The sequence below is a fragment of the Protopterus annectens genome, chromosome 6.part1 (genome assembly GCF_019279795.1).
Source record: "Protopterus annectens isolate FY-2018-M chromosome 6.part1, PAN1.0, whole genome shotgun sequence".
NCBI lineage: Eukaryota > Metazoa > Chordata > Ceratodontiformes > Protopteridae > Protopterus > Protopterus annectens.
The window spans coordinates 19,314,188-19,335,104 of NC_056738.1; the positions used below are offsets into that span (position 1 = coordinate 19,314,188).

Genomic DNA, 20,917 nt, shown 5'->3' on the forward strand with positions numbered 1-20,917 from the left:
ATAAGTTTTGTCCCAATCTGTATGTTGTAGAAGGCACAAACAACTGATCATGCTTTCTGGTGTCATTACTTCTTTGTAGAGTTGCCTGTGAATACAGTGCAATACATATTTAATTAGTCTAGGCAATAATCCAAGAACCCAGTGGGATAAAAATACTGGAAAATTAATGGACTGGTTAATGTTTACTTTGTATGCCACTTTTGAAAACAGTTTTGTTCTTAAGGAGAATATATATATCTTTATGAAATACTGAGGCCATATTTCTCGACTGTACAGATTTTTCCATAATGTCCAGATTTTTGTTTCATATTTTTGGCCTGCTTTTCATAAAACTGTGGCTTTCTGGCAAATTAGCTGCAAATCATTAAAGACTGAAGTTAGAAAATAATGACAGTTTCAGACTTCTTACCCTTCAGAAAAATTCATGCTAATGCAAAACCACTTATCCTATCAACTTTCTAAGTTTGTAGGAGCAATACTTAAAAATGTTGCCTGTTTTGGGGCCTTTGATCCACTTTTATTTATGGCTTCGGCCAGATTTTTTGCACCAAGAGGTTGAGAGATATGAGGATGACAAGATGCAGCTTGTAGCTCCAACACACTTTTAGCTGATCAGAAAAAGGGATTTCTATGAGAGGTATTAAGGTCAGCTAAGATGGTTGGCTCAAATGGCAGATGAGTGAGTTTCTCCAGGATGAAATTAAGATCTCAAGATGGAGTGAGATCCTTACTGGAAGGATGAAAGAGGAAGGTTACTCTTATGAAAGCTCTGACAACTTTGTGTTACTAATAAGCTGGAGTTGATACCTGATAAAAGTTAAACATAGTTGCCAAATGAACCTTTATGTTACAAAAGTTTGGACCTGTATTGTAAAAAGAAAGAAACAACGGTATGGAAGCAAGTAGAGATAGCAGTCTAATCTTTGCTGGGCAACCCATAAGGAAAACTTCCACTTTCCTTTGCAAAGCTTCCTGGTGGAAGGTTTCTGGGAAACAATAAGGTTTTGGGCAACCCTAGGCAAGTAATATGGACCTTGGCTTGAAATGAATTTCAGAAACAAAGTGGTTAAATGGAGGCAGCAAATATCTGAGTGAGGTTTGACAAATGAGTGAGTCAAGAGACCCACGAGTAGATCTAAAAAGCAAGATGTTTCTTCTTGAGGTGAGTCCAAAGGCAAGGGGAACCATACTTGCTGAGGCCAGAATGGGGCCATGAGAAGTTTTTTTTTTTCCCCCAATAATTTTTATTTATTCTTTACATCAAAGCCGAACAGTAAATGAAATGTAACAGAAAAAGAAAAGATACATGAACATTAAACAATTGTCATACATTGCAAGTAATGCAAAAAGAGGTTAATCAATCAAACAATACTATCTACACTATATGCATAGATGCTTTCAAAATTCAGCAGAGCAGAAGAAGTAATTTCGCAAGGAGTTTTATTCATTCATTTTGTGGTCTGGTCCAAGTATCCTTTACATCCATGACTAAAGCCAAAATCCAAAAACAATACAGAGGAAAAAATACATTGAAACTTTAGGCAGACGTTGAGAAAACACATACTATTTCGATACATTAGCAATTAAAGTACAAAAACAAAAAAGTAATAGTAATGCCACATACTGCACGTAAAAAGAACACAATATTAATTGGCCAATGAAGGACTAGAGTATCCCTGGGAATCATTTCTGGTGGAAGGATAAGGTAAAAAAAAAATGCAGCATTATTCATTGGTTTGGGATCCAAATATTCAGCAGCAAGGCTTCCATATCAATGGAATACCATCCATTCTAAATAGCTGAGGGACTACTCGTGAGGCATCAGAAATTCAGAATATGTCTGCATGTATGCCAGGCATCTGGCTCGGCCAGGGATGTGCACTGCTAGCAGACAACATTGTGAAAGCAAAATCTGCTCCTCAGATTGTCGCAGCTTTTCAGCAGATGAGATAGGAGCTGGTGCCATCGTAATTGTTACTCTACAATATGAATGACTCGGTCCTTGTGAATGGCTACTACCCCCTGTAAGAATAGATATTAAAAGGCCTGCAATACTAAGAAAACTGCCCTCATCTTACGTAAACTAATGTGCAGTTTGGTTTCCTACTGCATCCATGTCCCTTGGACCATGTGCCATAAAAAATGCCCCCCCCCCCCGAAACCTAATAGCAGACGCATCCATGTTCACTGCGACTGAAGATAGAGAGGGAATAAAGAAGCACCGGGCTGAGACTGTGTGAATTTAACCATCACTGCAGAGAAGCACAGCACACTTTGAACAGCTAAAACTCTGACAAATGCATCCTTCCACCTGTGATGACTGCATTCCTAGGATTCACAAAGGTGAGTGGTGGTGGTGGGGGATGAATTGCAGCTGTCACTGCACTTAATGCTTTGAGGATTATAAACAAAATATACAGGGCTATCTGTTTGACTACACCTTGCATTGAGAGTTTTCTGTTCTGAGGTAGCTTCACAATCTTTTGTACAGTGTTCAGATGATTATGTATAACGACTAATGGTTAACACAGTTCCAATTAAAACTTCACAGTGGCCACTCTTGTTCCAAAGGACAGAAAAAGCTGTAGTAAGTTTTTCCTTGCCTTCATTAGTGAATCTCTTATGGTACAGACAAGAAACAAGTCATCTAATAAGGGAAATCCTGGTTTCCCGGAGTCTCTAATAAAATGCCATACATTTAGTGAACACCTAAGAGCTGTGGTGAGACCAAACCCCAAAGCTCTGAATTTTAACGACTGGCTCCTACATGATGTAGAATCCTCCTAGAAGTTTTGACAATTCTGATGTTCAGATAGGCAACCTGGAGGTCTACTGAATATATCCAATCTCATTCTGGTGGGTAAGGAAGAAACTATGACCATCTGGAACTTGGTTTTCTTTACATAAAGGTTTAGGCCACTAATATCCAAGAGTGACTTAAAATCCTTGTTTTTCCTAGGAACTAAAATGAACACCGAGTAAACAACAAACCCTTTCTGGTCTGATGAGACCTCTTAGGTGTCTCTTTTCTGAAGAAAGTTGATAACCTCTACTCTTGCATCCTCATGGGGTGTACCACCCAGTAATGAAGAGAAGTTAGCTTGAGTGTTTCCAACAAAAGTGAATAGCATAGCCTCTGGATATTCGCTCTCTTACCCATTTGCTTCATGTAATGGCCAACATGCTTGCTGGAACAAGGATAAGGGACACCCAACTACCTCCAGCATGGTAAAGTTCAGCAAGTCTACAGGGGTTCTGCTGCTGTTTCTAATTGAAGGACTGTGGAACCCCTGAATTTGCTGACTACCACTACCTCTTTGGCAGTGACCACTGAAGATGATCCTCTGGCCACTGAAGCCCCAGTCTGAAATCTACTCAAAGTTCTGTCACCGAGATTTCTGAACTCTCAAACTCTGAGCCTTATGTTTCCTTGAAAATGCACATATGTAGGGTCATGAACTTGACATCAATACTGGGATGAGTTTTGCCTGTCCCAGCCTCCCTAGCTACCCCAATGGCCACTTTGTGGAAGAACCTCAAAAAATGTATGTAATGTTCAGCATCTTTACCACCTACAATTCAACTGCAGCATGGCCAGTGGTCATTGATGGGGACAGAAGTCATACCTGCAAATATGTAGTGATCATAGATATACTCACACAACAGCTATCAAGATGGGAACAAAACAGCATGAAAAACTGGGAACGTTCACTCCAACAGAGACAAAGGTCTCTTATAGGTTCATAGACAGATAAACACTAAGCTATCAGTCTGCAAACTATTACAAGCCTAGCCAAAAGCCAGAGCGGAGAATCATATCCTCTAACTTGCGTGTGTGAGTAAGACCTTAACAATTATGCCAACCCCTTCCTTATATGGCAGGCAGATTCTGAATAAGGACATGGGTAACAAAACCTTCTAGAATCACATGGCACAAAGTCAGTGATGTGGCTGGCCATAACAGGAATGCACAAAAACTCTGGTATGATTGTGTGTGCAATGAAGTATGTGGCCACTGCCAAGGATAGAATGGCCATGGGGTAGGATTATCTGCACACAGCAACCTGACAGAGAATCTCTACTTATCTCTGTCTGAGAATAGTGACTGCACACTTATAGCAGATGAAAGACTAGCTGTTGGGGCTGGACTGGTGTTGACACCATGTGTGTCTACTGTGGAAGGACCAGGTTGGCTTGCCCATATGCCAGCATCACAGCACAGTGGCTTGCCTCTGTCACTGGTCTCCAAATGGTAGATGTCCACATATCTGCTCTTCAGGTTCATAAGGGATACAACAGTCATGACTTTCACCATCAGGTGCATATGTATCCTTTGAATGTGTGCATATATGCCATGTATATGTCACAGGGTGGTGACATTTCACCTATGTTTCACAAGAATCACTAGATTTTTCTGTCTGCCTTCAGATGTGCTGCTGGTGCTAGTAAAGCACAAAAGAATGGGATATACCTGACATTAGTGTATCATGAGTGCCTGATCCCACAGCACAGTTGGATGGCATACTTATCACTTCCAGCAATGACAACAGTGGAGAACACAATACATCCACATCTGGTGGGTTTATGGCTGCCATTAGCAACACCACATCCCTTGTGTTTAGTGATGTTTATCCTCCACATAGAAGCCCATCAAAGGCTGCCCAGTACCCGTATAGATATGACAGCAAGAAATGGTGTTTTCACTGCAGAGCACAAACACACCACAGGCCACCTCAACACTAAGTATCACCCAGAGCATCAATCGGGAGATGTGCAGGTCAGTGATCTAGCCACAGGCAAATGCCACTCTCATTCTGTCTGAGTTAATCAGTGTGTGATGTGCAGGATGCATAAGGACATATACAATGGCCTGCAAGACCTGTATACTGAGATGACATTTTGGAATTGAAAGCCCACATGCATGGTGATGGCAATTTTGGGCCATGTGGCATCCATTGCAAGAAGCCACTTGCATGGTACACAGTCACAGGGAACACCTCCACAGTTGTCGCACAACATTATGGTCTGTCACCTCTCACACCTCCAAAGGCTGCCTCCACCCCTGGGCATAGGTAAGCCCATAATCATGGCAGATCCCCTCCTGGCTCCAATATGGGTACACCTGGCAAAGCCAGCCATTTGTGATCAGGCAGTTCCACATCATCCATGCCATCTGATGGTGACCAAAATGAAGTGACATAACTTTCTGCAAGGATGTGGCCATTCTACAACCCACAGGATGAGTGCCCATAGTTATAACTGAGAGTCATGTAAGTCAACTCCAGACACAACTCAGAAGGAAAGCCAGATGGGCTCACCACTTCTGCACCATTAACACCAACTGATGGTATTCAGCATGCATAGCCTTGACAAAACTATATGAATGGATGGGGCCATCCACAATATACCATCTCTCCACCAGTGGAACCACAGCAAGTACCAAACAGACTCACCAAATGCAAGCCTCCCATTCCAGTAATGCAGGGCCAAGCAGGCAGTGCAGTCAGCATTTTCCATCTGGAAAGCTCAACTTTCCTTAGACAGTGTGCTGCCTAACCCACACTAACCACCCAGTCATATACATGGTTACTTCCACCTGCAATAACCCATTCCATCCCTCCACATATTCCCACTGCTGTTCCCTGCAACTGTGCTTGATCCCACTTGTGCAAATAACGATGACAGTACTTTGCCTACTGTTCAGACTTGTGGGGCTTACATAATTTCTGATGCAGAGCGTGGACAGACAATGCACTGTACTGCATAAACTGGGTATATTACTACTTGTAACTATTTTACACTCTGTCTCCATCATGGCACAGAAATATTTAATGCAGGTTTCCACAGCATACTACACTGTATTATCAAAAATATCTACGCAATGGAAACAGGCCTTCCACACACTGATCACAAGCTCACAGATGTTGTATGTCTGTGACAGCTCAGTGTTGTATGCAATTTCTGCAATAGTCTGAGGGTTGTGGATGGATGTCAAAGCATGGCTCCATGTTATATCCTGCTTCACCAAACAACAGTTAAAAGTATGAGCGGACTACAGCCCACATACTGTAGGCATTTTTCCCCAGGTTAGGACTGGTGGGACATGTGTGCACCTATCAATTAGGTGACGTATTGGAAAATATCACCCAGCAGAAACCACTGGTATTGGCTGCACATCTACCATAGGTTCATAGGTAGGTACTAGGCTATTGACCCTAGGGCCTATATAAGCCTAGCCAAACGGTACTCTGGCTTTCGCCACCCAAGAAAATTATTTTCCTGTGCCCCTGTCAAGCAGAGCCACAGAAGTGATCCCCGGGCTGAATTTCCTATCCAATCATCAAGATTTTTCTTGAAGACGGCTAATGAGGAGCTTTGTTTGATATATAGGTTCATAGGTCATAACAGTTGTAATCTTGTGAACTGTTTGGAACTTAGACACAATGCAAATAATACCCCATGCATTGCTTACCATCTGGTAGTTGATGTCCCTACGGTTGATATACTGGATGACATATGGAGCAGGTGGGGCCATGATAGCAATGTGGATGCATCTGATAATTCCTACAAACTCAGCGAATGCCAGCAGAGTGGTGTTTCTCCCTTCTGTTATTTGTGAAAACCACATATGGTAGTTTACACACTGGAGCAACACATCAAGGAATTGTTGATGGATTCTTAACGCCACGAGTTACTAAACTCTTAATGCTAGATACTGAAAAATCCTCACAGTGTTAATATTTGAAGCTACACAGACCTCATACTCCAGTGGATAGGCATTTCATGCATTCCACATGATTCCATGTGAAGATGTCACAAGTCTACAATCTCACAAATATTGCTTCTTTCCAAACCATGGCAGTCAACTATGTCCTTGTTATGGAGGTGATGCTAGCTGAGCCAGGGACAGACCTATATGTGATACAAAAATCATCAGAATTTAATGCTGGGGTTAGAGGTTTGACAGCTGCCAGTAAAAAGTGCTGTTACGTAGTACAGATGAAACTCCTAACATCTCGATGCAGAAAATGATCCCGTTCACGTCCAAATCACGCTGTTCAGAGCAGCTGATCTCTGCAGCTCACTGCTCTAGTTTTATAATTTTCTTAATTACTTGCTGCTGTTGTCATTACCATTTATGATGGTTCAATCACGTCTCTCATTAGCATATCATTATACAGTCATAATACAAACAATGCATACCACACTGCCTTATGCACTGCATGTTTCTCTTAACCACATCCCTCACTGTGTGTCACCATCACCATGCTACTTTGCTTAATGAATACGGTACTTGTTTCTGAATACCCACCACAGTTTTGCTTATTTTATTTTTGTGCACTTACCTATATTTTGTTGACTGGGTTAGCCTTGCTGACACAGCCCATTTCAGGGCTGACCAGAAAAAAGAACAATAACTCAATGAACGACATGAAAATTACAATCACGTGTACAGTTCAGAAGGGACAATAACACATTGTTAAAAGACCCAACTGCCTCCATTTTGAAGGAATGCTTCTATTTTCAGGCCTATCTGATTTACTCCTGCACAGATGTCCCTATTTTTGCATGCCCTTATTTTCAAACTTCATTTACCCCTTTACACAATTCTCCTATTTTCAACGTCTCCAGGTTCTTACATGTTTAAATGTTCAATATGGCAATCCAAATGCAGTTCAGACCATGGCAAACACTTAACAGTGGGTACAAGTAAAAAAATGAGAAAAAAAAGTGAATGAGGTTGACTGAAATTAGTGTGACAGTCTAGTTAAAAAAAAAAAATGTTTTTGGAGAAAACTGATGGAGGAGAAATTCATGCACTGACACAATTATTATAATATTATAAAAAGACATAGTTACAGAAGCTGAACTTACACCAGTTCCAGTTTTGTGTTCTCAAATTTTTTTCAGTGTGTTTTTCTAATTACCAGTAAATTTATTTCAGACTATCTTAATAGATACTCTGTCTTGCAGGAGATGATGGGGAGAGTGATGGAAATCTGTAGTTGTACAGAAACATATGGACATAAGAGAGGTGGATGAAATGCAATTTGTCAGACAGCCGTTCTACCCTACTTGGTATGCAACTTCTACAGATGCTCTCTCCAAAGGCTGAGCAGTGAATTTTGTAATATGTAGATTTTAACTAATGGCTTTGTTAAGGTTAGTGTGCTAGACGAGGCCTTTTTTCAAACTGGTCATAAGAAGTATTTAATGCAATAAAGAGCATTAATCTTTTTATAAAAAATTGTAGTATGTAGATAATGTTCTTGTGTGTAGGCACTTGAACTTACTTTGCCTTTTTTGTTTCTTCTTTTCTCTGTGTAAACACTATGCAAGTGAACATTCTATGTGAGCTAGCAGAAAATGACAAGAGTTGTGCGCCATGTCATCATTACACTGGCAAAGTACTTATGCTGCTGAAAACAAGATTCTGTGATCCTGGCTTATGGGAACTGTTAAGATATCAACAAAATGAGCATGCAGGTTGCTGCAGGAGGTACTAGATAGCAGTTTGGTTCAGTCTTCCTGCATGGAATGTACAGTGGGTGGGCTTGAACAGCCAGAAGAGGTTTTTTTTTTTTTTTTGTGCTGTTCTTGTTGTTTTGCACATGTGAGGACTTCTGGTCATAGGCCCTTGCGGTTGTCCAAAATGCATAGCATCAACATACTTGGCTGTCAGCAAAATAATCACACAGGTTGCTGTAGTCAATTATTACAAGGAATGACTTTTAGAGTGGAGTGCCTGACTTGGCACCCTCTGCATATTGCATATATCTTGCTGTGGGCAATGTGGGAACTCTCATGGATGTGTGCACGGCTCGCAGAAATAAGGCTATTTCTTTTGGTGGACTGAATATTTTGAAATATTTTGTTCCCGTCATGTAAAATACATATCAAGACAAAATACGTGGCTGTGGTTTATGATGGAAAAAATACAATTGCATATTTACTTAATTTTATTTTATTTTCATTTAACTGAGACAGTCTGACTGAACAAAATACAACTTTACAACAGAGTCCCAAGGAGAAAAGATTTACGTTACAAGTGCACTGTTTGTTTAAAATAAAGCATCAACATCAAAATGTACATGCTGCTCTGGTGGCATAGATGATAAAGCCCTAAATGCGGCCCAGTTGGCCCAAGCTGCAATTACTGGCTCAAACGACTAAGCGGCAGGGAAGGGATTTGGTGATAAACACTCTGAGGGAAGGCATGGTTCAAAGAGGGGAGTTGCTCTTGTATGCAATCAAAGTGTGTGGGGAGTGGGTAGGGCATAAAACAAAAAAAAAGTGCAGATGAGCCAAGCCCCCAGGATGCCCTTAGGATCCACAAACAGCCTCACCAATACCACAATAAGTCTAGGGGGTAAGTTCGGAGGATAGCTGGTAGACCCAGCATGCACATGGGTCACTGGGGGCTGGGCCGGTAAACATGAGGACCAAGGTGACCAAAATAAACTACAGATCTACTGGGCACAATTAAGTAAACATTTAAGAATAAATGTACAAAAATGAAAATATGCAAGAACACTAACATGCAAAAGAAAAGAACACAAAAGATCTTATGCAGTCAATATAACATTATGCAGGTATGGTATTCACAATATGGCATCAGTTTATGGTACATCACTGATGCAACACTTGACTACTAGGACTTAGGCACAGGCATTCCCACATATATGGCCCAACTTTGAGAGTTCAGAACCCTTCCTCTTCGATGTAGCAGATGTTAGGATTTCCTCAGTAAACAGCCAACATTATTTTGAAGCTTTCATGACCAGAAAAGGAGAGAGACAAAGCCCTTGCAAGGATTAGCAAAGCCAAGGGAGGTTATGTAACTAAAGATAAATGGACTCCTACCCTGCTCAAAAAGAGAGAAGAGAAGCAACAAGCCTCCCCAGATGCTACCAAAACCTCATCAGACCCAAGAACTTATATAAAGGAAATAGGAAGGAAATCTGAGGTTGGGTACCTCAGTTCAGGATGGATATAATCCAAGAAATAATGCAAGGGAGAGGGGGTGGTGTGAGACCAATAGTGCTGCAATACTGACCCACTCAAACATCTTACTCCAAGTTCCTACACAATAGCACTATATTCTTTAAGACCACTGTTGCAGTTGACTTGACTACTGGAATGATTACCAGAGCTCCAAGATGCCAGCCTCAGAAAAGTGGCTAGTTTCAGCAAGCCCTGTAAATGGCCATAGCAAATCTAACCAACTCAAAAATCAATATCCAATATAAAGTGCTTAGAACAGATGTCTAAGTTGAAGGTTTCTAGAAAAGCTTAACTACCTTAAGGAATGCCATAGTGGCTTGATCCTACTTGGTATGGTGTTTACCTTGGCAAGATTAAGAAACATGTATATAATGTGCTAGCCATGTAGATAATCTGTTTGACACAGCCTCTCCCTCATTTCTCACAGCAAAAGAAGACTAACAATGGAATGGATTTACTTTTGTTCTTAGTTCTCTGTAAATAGTCCCTTAGCTATATGTGCACATTCAAGAAGAGTAACAGTCTTTTTATACCTTACTTTGTGGTTTTGGAAAGAAAAAAGGTAACTCTATTATATGATTCAAGAAGAATTCTGTCACAGCTTTGGGCATGAAAGAAGGATTTGCTCTCAGGCCTATCCTACCTCTAAGGAAAACTAAAAAGCAAGCCTTACACATTAAAGCTTGCAAATGTGAAACCTTCCTGGCTGAGATGATAGTTCCAAGCACAGCAGTTTTCCATGTCGACAATGTTGTGTGCGCTTTGTCTGCTGGATCAAAAGAAGCTTGAATATCTTCTTCCAGGATATAATTTAGGTCATAGCAGCAGCACAATTTAAGGAATTGTTTCACTGGTCATAAGGCAGTCATAGACAGATTTAAAGTAAAACATGCTGAGATATCAGAAAAATGAAATTTAAAATGAAGTGTAAGCCAAGTCTGTTTCAAAAAGCTCACCTAACCCTGGGTGCTGAATCCACAGCATCATATCCACACTTGTGTATTTTTCTACCTGGGTAGCTGTCTGTGTTATCACAGAGAATTTTGTCCTCAGACAATCAAACTTCCTCTATTTTTTTCTCCTTTCTCATCTAGGAGGGCCATCTAAAACATAGTCATGCATGTCTGGCAATTAACTGTCCTGAAGGCCAGGATGGAAGTTGTATAAATATTTTCCCAAATCCATCAGCAGCCCTTCTTTCTTGGTCAGTTAGGAGTGTGGTGTGACCAATTTGTACCTTTTTGCTGGATCCATGCAGATCATCGCTTTATCCAACGGAGGATTCTTGTATGGATATCTGTGAGAATCTCGTACCCTGTGCAATATTCCTCTTCCCATCTGAAGTAAACCTTCATCCTTGTGAGGGTATCTCCAAATGAGATTTCCTCTGTGGGTGACTCAGAGGAAATGGTGTCCTCTGTGTCTGTATCATAGCCAGGGGTGTGTGGCATCTAAGAGGATTAGTCAAGTTATTCATTTTTACTTAACTCTGAGCCATATGTCTGAGCAGGAGAGTAGTCTCACTTTCTTTATGCAGAGGATATTCCAGACACTAAGGGTTCAGTTCCACGCTATAGGTCCCATAGAACTTTCAGCAACCCCTTGGTCACAGCAAATCACTGTTCTGGAAAAGCCTTGAAACTGGAGGAAAACTAGTAAAAAGATCCACTTGATATCTGAGAACTAGATGACAGCTAGGAGACAGACAGCGAACATTTTTAATTTCTGGGTCTTTTTAAAGAGAACATCTACTTTGGGAATATTGTGTGCAGCTCAGGATTGTAGGACTTTAACTACCTAGCCTGTGACATCCCCTCATACCAAAATAGCAGGAGTTCTACTGCCTTCTTTTTTAAAGAATAAAATGGATTTCCACCATGTTGCCAAAGGTCAGGCCTGGCAGCATGAAGAAACAAGTCCTGAATGTTGGTCTGATTAAATACAGTGTCCGCAGGTATGGTGGCCTCTGATGGGCCATCATCAATGCTTTGCAGTGAGTATGTATTTGGTGTACAGATTTCAAAACGCCTCACTAGCACGGGCATCCATGGACTGACCTAGGACAATAGATGACTTTCAATCTATTTACCCCTTTCCTTTCTGCCTTCTACTTTCATTTTTGCTTGACAGGAATGTTTGAGGAAGAAGACAAACTTTAAGATGTCACAATGGACCAGGAAAAGGCTGTGAGCTTCTTCCAGTTGAGACATACTTCACCAAATGTCACACTTCTGGATCATACTACTAAAACTCTTAGTACAAGAAATCTGGAAAAACTCTTACAGAAATGAGGGACAAAGGCCAAAAATAGGGACAGATTTTAAATATTGCTCTTATAAACTTAAAAAGTTTTTAGAATAGGATTTGCGTTAGCACATATTTTTTGAAAGATATGAAGTCAAACTCAAATGTATGACATTACTTAGTGACTTCAATCCTCACTGATTTGCCAGAAAAAGTACAGTTTTGTACCTACCATAAATGTAGATGTTCGAAGATCCACATTGCTGCAGTCCTTACATATGGGTAGTCCGCTGTCCTCGGTCGGCCCGAATACCAAAGTATTAGGCTGACGTCGGTCAAGGCGCTTAAAACTGACATCAGGACGTCAGGGTACAAAAGCGCATGACCGACGTCATTTCCTCAGTCTTTTCTTGCCCCAGATGTCAGAAGGCCCTAACAAGACAGGCCAAAGCCAAAAACCAGCAAAACCCAACCAACCACCCGTGCACTAACCATATATACAATATGTACAACACAAACCACACCACCACCTTCAACAACAGAGGGGAAGGAGGAGGGTAAATTGGACTGCAGCAATGTGGATCTTCGAACATCTACATTTATGGTAGGTACAAAACTGTACTATGTTCTTCATCTCACATTGCTGCAGTCCTTACATATGGGTAGAATCCCAAAGCAGAGGTAAGGGAGGATGGCAAAACTATAAAGCATTAGGAGCTGCCAACATGCCTTGTAAAATTGCAGTTGCAAATCCAGCCCTAGATTTAGAGTAAAGTGGAAGGTGGTAATGCTTAGAGAAAGTATGCACTGAACTCCAAGTAGCTGCTTCCAAAATCTCTTTAGTAGCCACCCCCCTTAAAAAAGCTGTAGAAGTGGCAGTAGCCCTAGTGGAATGAGGCCTAATCCCAGCTGGAATCTCCTTACCATGATGGGAATAACAGAAAGCAATACAAAAACCAATCCACTTAGAAATAGTTTGTTTGAAACAGGTTTGCCCTGAGAACCCAAAGCAAAAGAAACAAACAACTGCTGAGACTGCCTGAACCCTTTAGTTCTGCTCAAATAATATCGCAACTGTCTGTGAATATCCAAAGTGTGCAAAATCTTTTCCCCTTTATTTTGGGGGTTTGCATAAAAAGTAGGCAAATGAATAGTTTGGTTTAAAGCCACACTAGAAACCACTTTAGGCATAAAAGAAGGGTTAGTACGCAAAGACACCCTATCCTTGTGGAAAATTAAGAAAGGCTCAACTGCCATAAGGGCCTGTAATTCAGAAACCCTTCTCGCAGAGGTAATGGCCAACAAAAAAGCAGTCTTCCAAGATAAATATTTCAACTCTGCCGATGCTGCAGGCTCAAAAGGTTGTAGAGTGAGTTTCTCCAACACAAAATTGAGATCCCAAGCAGGAGTAGGAGCTCTACGTGGGGGTCTTATATTCTTTGCCCCTCTAAGGAATTGCTTAAACAAAGGCTGAGAAAATAATGGTGGGTCACAGTCATAGTGAGCAGAGATTGCTGCAGCATGAACCTTTATAGAGGAGAAGGACAAACCTTTGTCCAATAACTCAGTAAGATATTGAAGCGCCACACTTAAATTAGGCTTAGAAACATCAAAGTCCTTTGCTGTACTCCAAAATAAAAATCTCCTCCATTTATCTGCGTAAACTTTCCTTGTACTAGGCCTTCTGGCCTCCAAAATAACATTCAAAACTTGTTGTGGAAGCTGAGACCCTCCAGGGTTTAAACCAGAATATGCCAGGCTGTCAGATGTAGAGAATGAAGTTTGACATTGAGTAAATGACCGTTCTCCTGAGACAGCAGGTGAGGAATCGAAGGCAAAGGCCATGGAGGCTCCTGTACCAGACTTCTCAGTAATGGGTACCAGTGCTGTCAAGGCCAATCTGGAGCTATTAAAATCATGTTTGGCTTGTCCTGTCTGACCTTCAGCAGTACCTTTGGGAGGAGAGGCAGAGGTGGAAAGGCATACACGTGAAGATTGCTCCAATTGAATGAGAGAGCATCCACTTTCCAAGCTGAGGGATGAAACCTTTTGTGCAAAACTTTGGCAGCTGGTAATTTAGTGGAGAAGCGAACAGATCTATGTCTGGAGTTCCCCATAACACTGTCAACCTCTGGAATACATGAGGATCCAATTTCCACTCGTGGGGATCCATAATTTGTCTGCTCAACACATCTGCTAAGGAGTTCTGTGCTCCTGGCAGAAACCTTGCCTGAAGATTTAGCTGTAAACTGAGAGCAGTCTCCCACAAAATCATTGCTTGTCTGCATAGAGGGTAAGAATCGTTCCCCTTGCTTGTTGATGTACCACATGACAGTTGTGTTGTCTGTTTGAATCAACACCTGCCCTGGAAGAAGTAAATCCTTGAAAGCTATCAATGCAAATTGGACTGCTAACATCTCCTTCAAGTTGATATGTAGATGTTGAAGTCTGGCAGGCCACGTGTCTTGTATCCATTTTCCATTTAGATGAGCTCCCAAGCTTTGTCTGAGGCATCTGTCGTTAAAATCTGACTCGCCTCTGGCCGGGTCACAGAGAGTCCCTTGTTTAGGTGACATTCCTGAGCCCACCACAAAAATTCCTTTTGAATGCAAGGTATTATTTGAATGACAGTGTCCAAATCTTGGCAGTGCTGTGTCCATACATTCTTGAGATACCATTGTAGCTTCCTCATATGCAGTTTGGCATTGGGAAGTACCAGAATACAAGATGCCATGAACCCCAAGGCTTGAAGGACTGTCCTTGCAGTCAGCCTGGACTGATGAGACAACTGGTGGAAGTAAAGAGAAAGATTCTTTTGTTTGTCCGGGGTCAAAAGGCCATCTGGGATGCTGTATTCAGTCTCACACCCAGAAAGCACATGTCCTGAGAGGGTACTAGACTGGACTTTATTTCGTTCACAGAATACCCCAGGCATCTTAACACTGCCATCACATACTGTAAATGATGAAGAAGTTCGTCCTTTTCTTGGGCCAGTATCAGGCAATCGTCCAAATAAGGATAGATCTGTATTCCTCTTAGCCTGAAGAAAGCTACCACTGGAGCCAGAACCTTCGTGAACACTCTGGGCGCAGTAGATAAGCCAAAGGGCAATGCAGAGAACTGATAATGTGAAGTCCCAGCCCAAAAACGCAGATACTTCCTGCAACTGGGCCTGATAGGAACATGAAGGTAAGCCTCTTTGAGATCCAGAGTCACCATCCAGTGATCTTTGCCCAGCAGAGGTAAAAGCTGTTGTAACGTTAACATTTTGAACTTGGGAATGTCCAGGTATGTGTTGAGGATGGATAAATCCAAAATTGGTCTCCACGTGTTTCCTTTCTTTGGTACTAGAAACAGGCGAGAATAAAATCCTAGGCCCACTTTTGGCAGAGGAACCATTTGTATGGCCCCTATTTGAAGTAGTAAAGAAATTTGCTTGCGAGCCTCTAGTCTTTGCTGAGGAGGAACGTCCGGCATGCCTTTGAAAGGAGGCAAGGTATGGAAATAAAACTTGTAACCCTGGTGAATGATATCCAATACCCATTTGTCTTGGGTAATCAACATCCAATTTTCCTTGAAGAGTGCTAACCTTCCTCCCAAAGGTGCTGCCAGGCAAGAAGGATCTGGCAGCTGAAAAAGTAGGTCATTGGGCCTGTTTACGAAAGGACTGGCCCCTGCCCTCACCGAAGATTGTGCAGGTGAACTCCCTGTTCTAGGCCTGAAAGAACTCTGAGCTCTGCCCCTACCACGTCTAGATCTACCCCTAGACTGAGAATCATAAGAAGGATACGCCCACCCCTTAGCAGGCCAATTCCTACTGAACTGGAGGCTGAACTTGCAAAAATCCTTAACAGCCTGCATAGACTTAGCCTTGTCTTCCATTTTCTTCAAGACTGATTCCACAGGTGAACCAAACAACACATCAGACTGCAAAGGAGCATCCAAAATCCTTGTCTTAACATGGTCAGATAAATTCTGATCCTTTAACCAGGCGTGCCTGCGAAGAACTGAGCCAGTGGCAGCCACCCTAGACGAGGCCTGCACAGCATCAAAACCACACTGTAATGAATGCTTACCCACTTGTTCAGAGACATGCACCAAATCTTGCAACTCTTTACACTCAATGCCTTCCGCCAGAGCATCCACCTTAGACTTCAATTGAGAAAGAAGAAAGTTTTGATATTTCAACATATGAAACTGGCAATTCAAAGCCCTCATAGCTAAGGTAGAGGATGTATAGACCTTCTTTCCCCATCTATCCAAAGCTCTGGCTTCTTTATCTAGAGGAACCGGATTTTTTACAACAGAGGCCTTGACACCCTTAGGTCCCTGACTAATAGTTTCTGGGTCCGCCCTAGGACTCTTATAAAGATATTTATGAGCCTCAGGCACCCTGTAATACCTATCCGGTTTAACAGGAGCAGGAGGCAGAGAATCAGGATTAAGTGAAGCCTCTGCAAACACATCTTCCACAACATCCAGAACAGGGGTATAGCCAAGGGCCTATGCTGGGGTAACAGCAAAAACTCCCTAAGCCTTTTCCTAGAATCAGAGAAGTCCTGACCTTCCCACTTAAAATGTTCCCTCATAGAATGAAGTGTCTCTGAAAAGAAAAATCCTCTGGAGGAGAAGCAGAAGGAGTGGAATCATCTGCATCAGAATCAGAATAAGGAGAATACTCCTGCAAGTCTTCAGCTGAAGACTCTGAAATATCCAAGCCTGCTCAAAACTTCCCAACTCTGGCTCCACCCTAGGCCTCTTATCAGGAGGGGCATAGAACCTCTAATCAGAGTAATTAAATCTTCTGCCATTTTAAGCATGTGCTTCTTAGGCACAGACCCTGCTGAACTAGGAGTGACACCAACAGAAGCTGAAACTGGCCTGCCTCTGGGAGAAGCCTTGGAAACAGAAGGAGAAGGCCTAACCACCCTAGGAAGGGAGGGGAGTACAGTAACTTGGGAAGCCCCTTCAGCCTGACCTGCCTCCTGAGAGACCACCTCCTGCAAAATCAAAGTCTCCCCCTGAGACTCCAGAGAAGTCTCCATCGGAACCACCGGTTCCACTGAAGCCTCTAAAGAACCGGCGTCCAGAACGGACGACTCATCTTGCCTGGGTTTAACTGTTTTGTCTTTGCGCTTCTCAAGAGAAGCGGGCCGGAGAATCCGACGGCATATTATAATTGCACCGCTTCCCAAAGACCAGCCTAGCACAATCCAACCTTCGCTTAATAGTGCGTTTATTGAACCTAGCACAAAGCGACACCCAACAACGTCGTGCTCAGGCCCCAAACAAGGAATACACAAAGAATGATAATCCCTATGCGGTATCTGTTTCCCACAAGAAATACAGTTATTCACTTTTCTGACATCCGGTAAAACACTGAGGCAAGAAAAACCAAAATAATCCCCAACGGGTACTTAGCCAACTTGGATTCGGTCTGAAACTCGAATTGAAAAATTTCAGAACGCCGAACGGCACTTGCAACGCTGCTTCTGCATCGGACCATGCGGCAAAAAAGACTGAGGAAATGACGTCGGTCATGCGCTTTTGTACCCTGACGTCCTGATGTCAGTTTTAAGCGCCTTGACCGACGTCAGCCTAATACTTTGGTATTCGGGCCGACCGAGGACAGCGGACTACCCATATGTAAGGACTGCAGCAATGTGAGATGAAGAACATCCACAAATTTTATGAAGAACAGACTAGAAATATAAGGCAAAAACTAGGCAGTTATGTTCTGGATGCTGCCGTCTGGACCCACAGAAAACACACATTGGCTGCGGTAATCTTCATAGGGAATTTGCCTTCTACAGACGTACCTAACCCTTTTGTCCCAACCTATAAAACCAACATCCCACTACTCACAAAAGCAAGGCTAAAGGATAACAATTAGTGAGTTTTTAAATACTGCTCTTATTCAACTTAAGTTACTTTATCAACATTTACATTCATATGTAATTTCTGAATATGAAAGATGAAACTATAATATGTGGCATAACTGACAGACTGTCATCTTCAGTGACTTAACAGAAAATCAAAAATTCCAAGAGGCAGGGCAAAAATATGACACAAATTCAGGGACAGTTGAGAGGGATGGAAAGCAGGCAGTAATTAAGCTGTTTATACTTTCTGCCACTATCTGCTGTTAGTCTCTACAGTGACACCCAATTATAATAGCAAAGTGGGGTATTGGCACTGTTTTATAGGTTATAGGTTCATAGGATTATTATAGGTTCATAGGATTATACTAGGCTATCTGCCCTAAGGCATTTATAAGCCTAGCCCAAAGTTTTGTGGCTTACGCCACCCCTTATATGAAAAAATACTGTACCCATTAGTTTGTTGTGCCTCTGTCCAGCAGTGACACAGAGATGATTCCCGGGGTAAACCTACGATTTCCCATCCACAGGTCAAGATTTCTCTTGAACAGAGCCAGCGAGGTGCTCTGCCTCACATGGACTGGGATTTTATTCCACAGCATAGGGAGTCTCTGAGTGATAAATCTATCCCTCCAGTACGTCCTATTTATATCCGTGCTAAGGTTTAAGTCGCTTGCTCTAGTGGTTTTGGTGGATTTGGATTTTTTGAGGTGGAGCATGTCCATTAATTCTGGGTTGGACATGGCCTTGTATGTCAGGCACATGTCACCTCTGAGCAGACTGTATGCGACTGAATAGAGCTGGAGTTTCTTCAATCTGGCAGCATATGACAGATTTTGGAGTCCCTTTATCCTTTTGGTGAGGAACTTTTGGGGTCTCTCCAATTGCTGCAGATGTCGGGTGAGATACATCCCAAATGGGGCATTGTACTCGATCACTGGTCTGATAAGTGAAGAGTACAGGGGAACAATGACCTCACTAGATCTGGATGTGAATCCCTTCATGATCAGGTGGGCAATGTAGAAGGTCTTTCTAACCACTTTAGCAACGTGAGTGTCAAAAGAAAGGCCACTGTCAACCTGGGTCCCCAGGTCCCTGATAACCTCTTCTGTGCTTAGTGGATTGCCACCTATATGGTAGCTTGGGGTTACCTTGTTTTTCCCGAAGGATATGACTATACATTTTTTGGCGTTTAACTTCAGGCCATGGCTCTGGCACCAGCTATCTGTTTCCGTGAGTCCCTTCTGAAGGATATCCGTGTCTGATGCACTTTCCACTATGGCGCCCAGTTTGCAGTCGTCTGCAAACTTTGTCAGCCAAAGTCCTCCCATGTTGGCCTGTACTTCTGAGAAGTAGATGCCGAACAATAGGGGGCCAAGGACCGAGCCCTGTGGGACACCACTTGTGACCGGCTTGGAGTCTGACATAGCGCCATTTTGACAGAATTACGCACTAGGGAAGCTGTTTACAAGTTCATCTTCTCAATCATCAAAGTTCATCCTTTTTTCCCCATCTTTTGCACTGAAATGGGGATTCATGTCAACTGTAGCAACCTCTCCTGATTTAATGCAGTTCTTTTATCTTCGCGATTCATGCCTGACTGTCTCAGGTCTCCTCTCAAACAATCATCAACCCATCCATCTCTTTATTAGACATCCTTATATCCACCTGCCTTCTTCCTGTCTCTGCCAAATCTTCACGTGCATGAACTGCTCTTTGATATTCTCTACAAATGGAGCTACTTCAGCTTCTGTTTTAATGTCATCATTTCTTCATCTGTTCCACAGTGTGCACCATACCACTTATCTTAGGCACTTCACCTCCATAAGATCTGGCTTCATCAAATGCTGTGCCTTCACTGCCTGGATTAGTGTGCTGTACAGAAGTACTGGTTGCGCCAATGTTTTTACACCTCACTTTTCAGATTCTTTGGCATTCTTCTGTCACGCTCACTACCCCGGACACCCTGTGCCTGTTGGCTGCAGCCCCTCTGATTCTACCTGTAACTTCCTCATTCAGGCTTATTTCTTCTCAAACATTCCTCCCAGACAGTTGAACCTGTTAACCTTTCCATTATTTTCTTCCTCTCTCAAATTCTATTATAAAATAAATTATATTACATATAAAATTAATATAAAATCTCAACCTCCTTCCTGATACTATGCATTAATAAGTAACAAGTCTCTAATTGGGTATATCTATAAATGAGATCTGTTATCAACCAGAAAAATAAATTCTGACTTAAGAATTTGATGTTACAATTAGGAAAGCGATTAATGTGTTAGATTTTTATACCAACAAAATGATTACTTTAGGATCAATGAATAGACAGCTGTATTATGTAAATAAAAATATATAATTAAGGTTCAATTCATTTTCCACTTACAACCTCCCAAAAGAAAATTACTACAAAAAAAATATGCTGCAGACATAAGACACTTGTAAGATACAAACTCTGCTCTTACAAACCTCAGAACTCTAGCTCAAAACAATTCCAGATGCGCCACAGTTGAAAACATTTGGTTTCATTCACATTGGCTGCAAATCACTATGAAAAAAGTATCAATATGAAAATAAATGAATTCACACCTTAAAAATGACACTGTATGATAAAACTCACTGCAACATGCTACAATGCACACCAAATCACAAATGCAGCACTATTCATTTTAAGATTAGCAGTGTTATTAAACAGCATCCTACTTATGTTCTGCTGTAATTCACAGTGTTACCTCAGCCTTCACAAGTGCTTCCAATATTATGCATACATGCTGCAAGGAAGCATTTAC

The 20,917-nt window shown here is 41.9% G+C and overlaps 1 protein-coding gene across 1 annotated transcript in view; it reads right to left on the reverse strand.

Annotated features, from left to right (window-relative positions):
- The window catches only part of LRRFIP2 (LRR binding FLII interacting protein 2), a 1,911,431-nt gene that overhangs the window by 904,036 nt on the left and 986,478 nt on the right, over window positions 1-20,917 (reverse strand). The gene's annotated exons all lie outside the window — the stretch shown is intronic.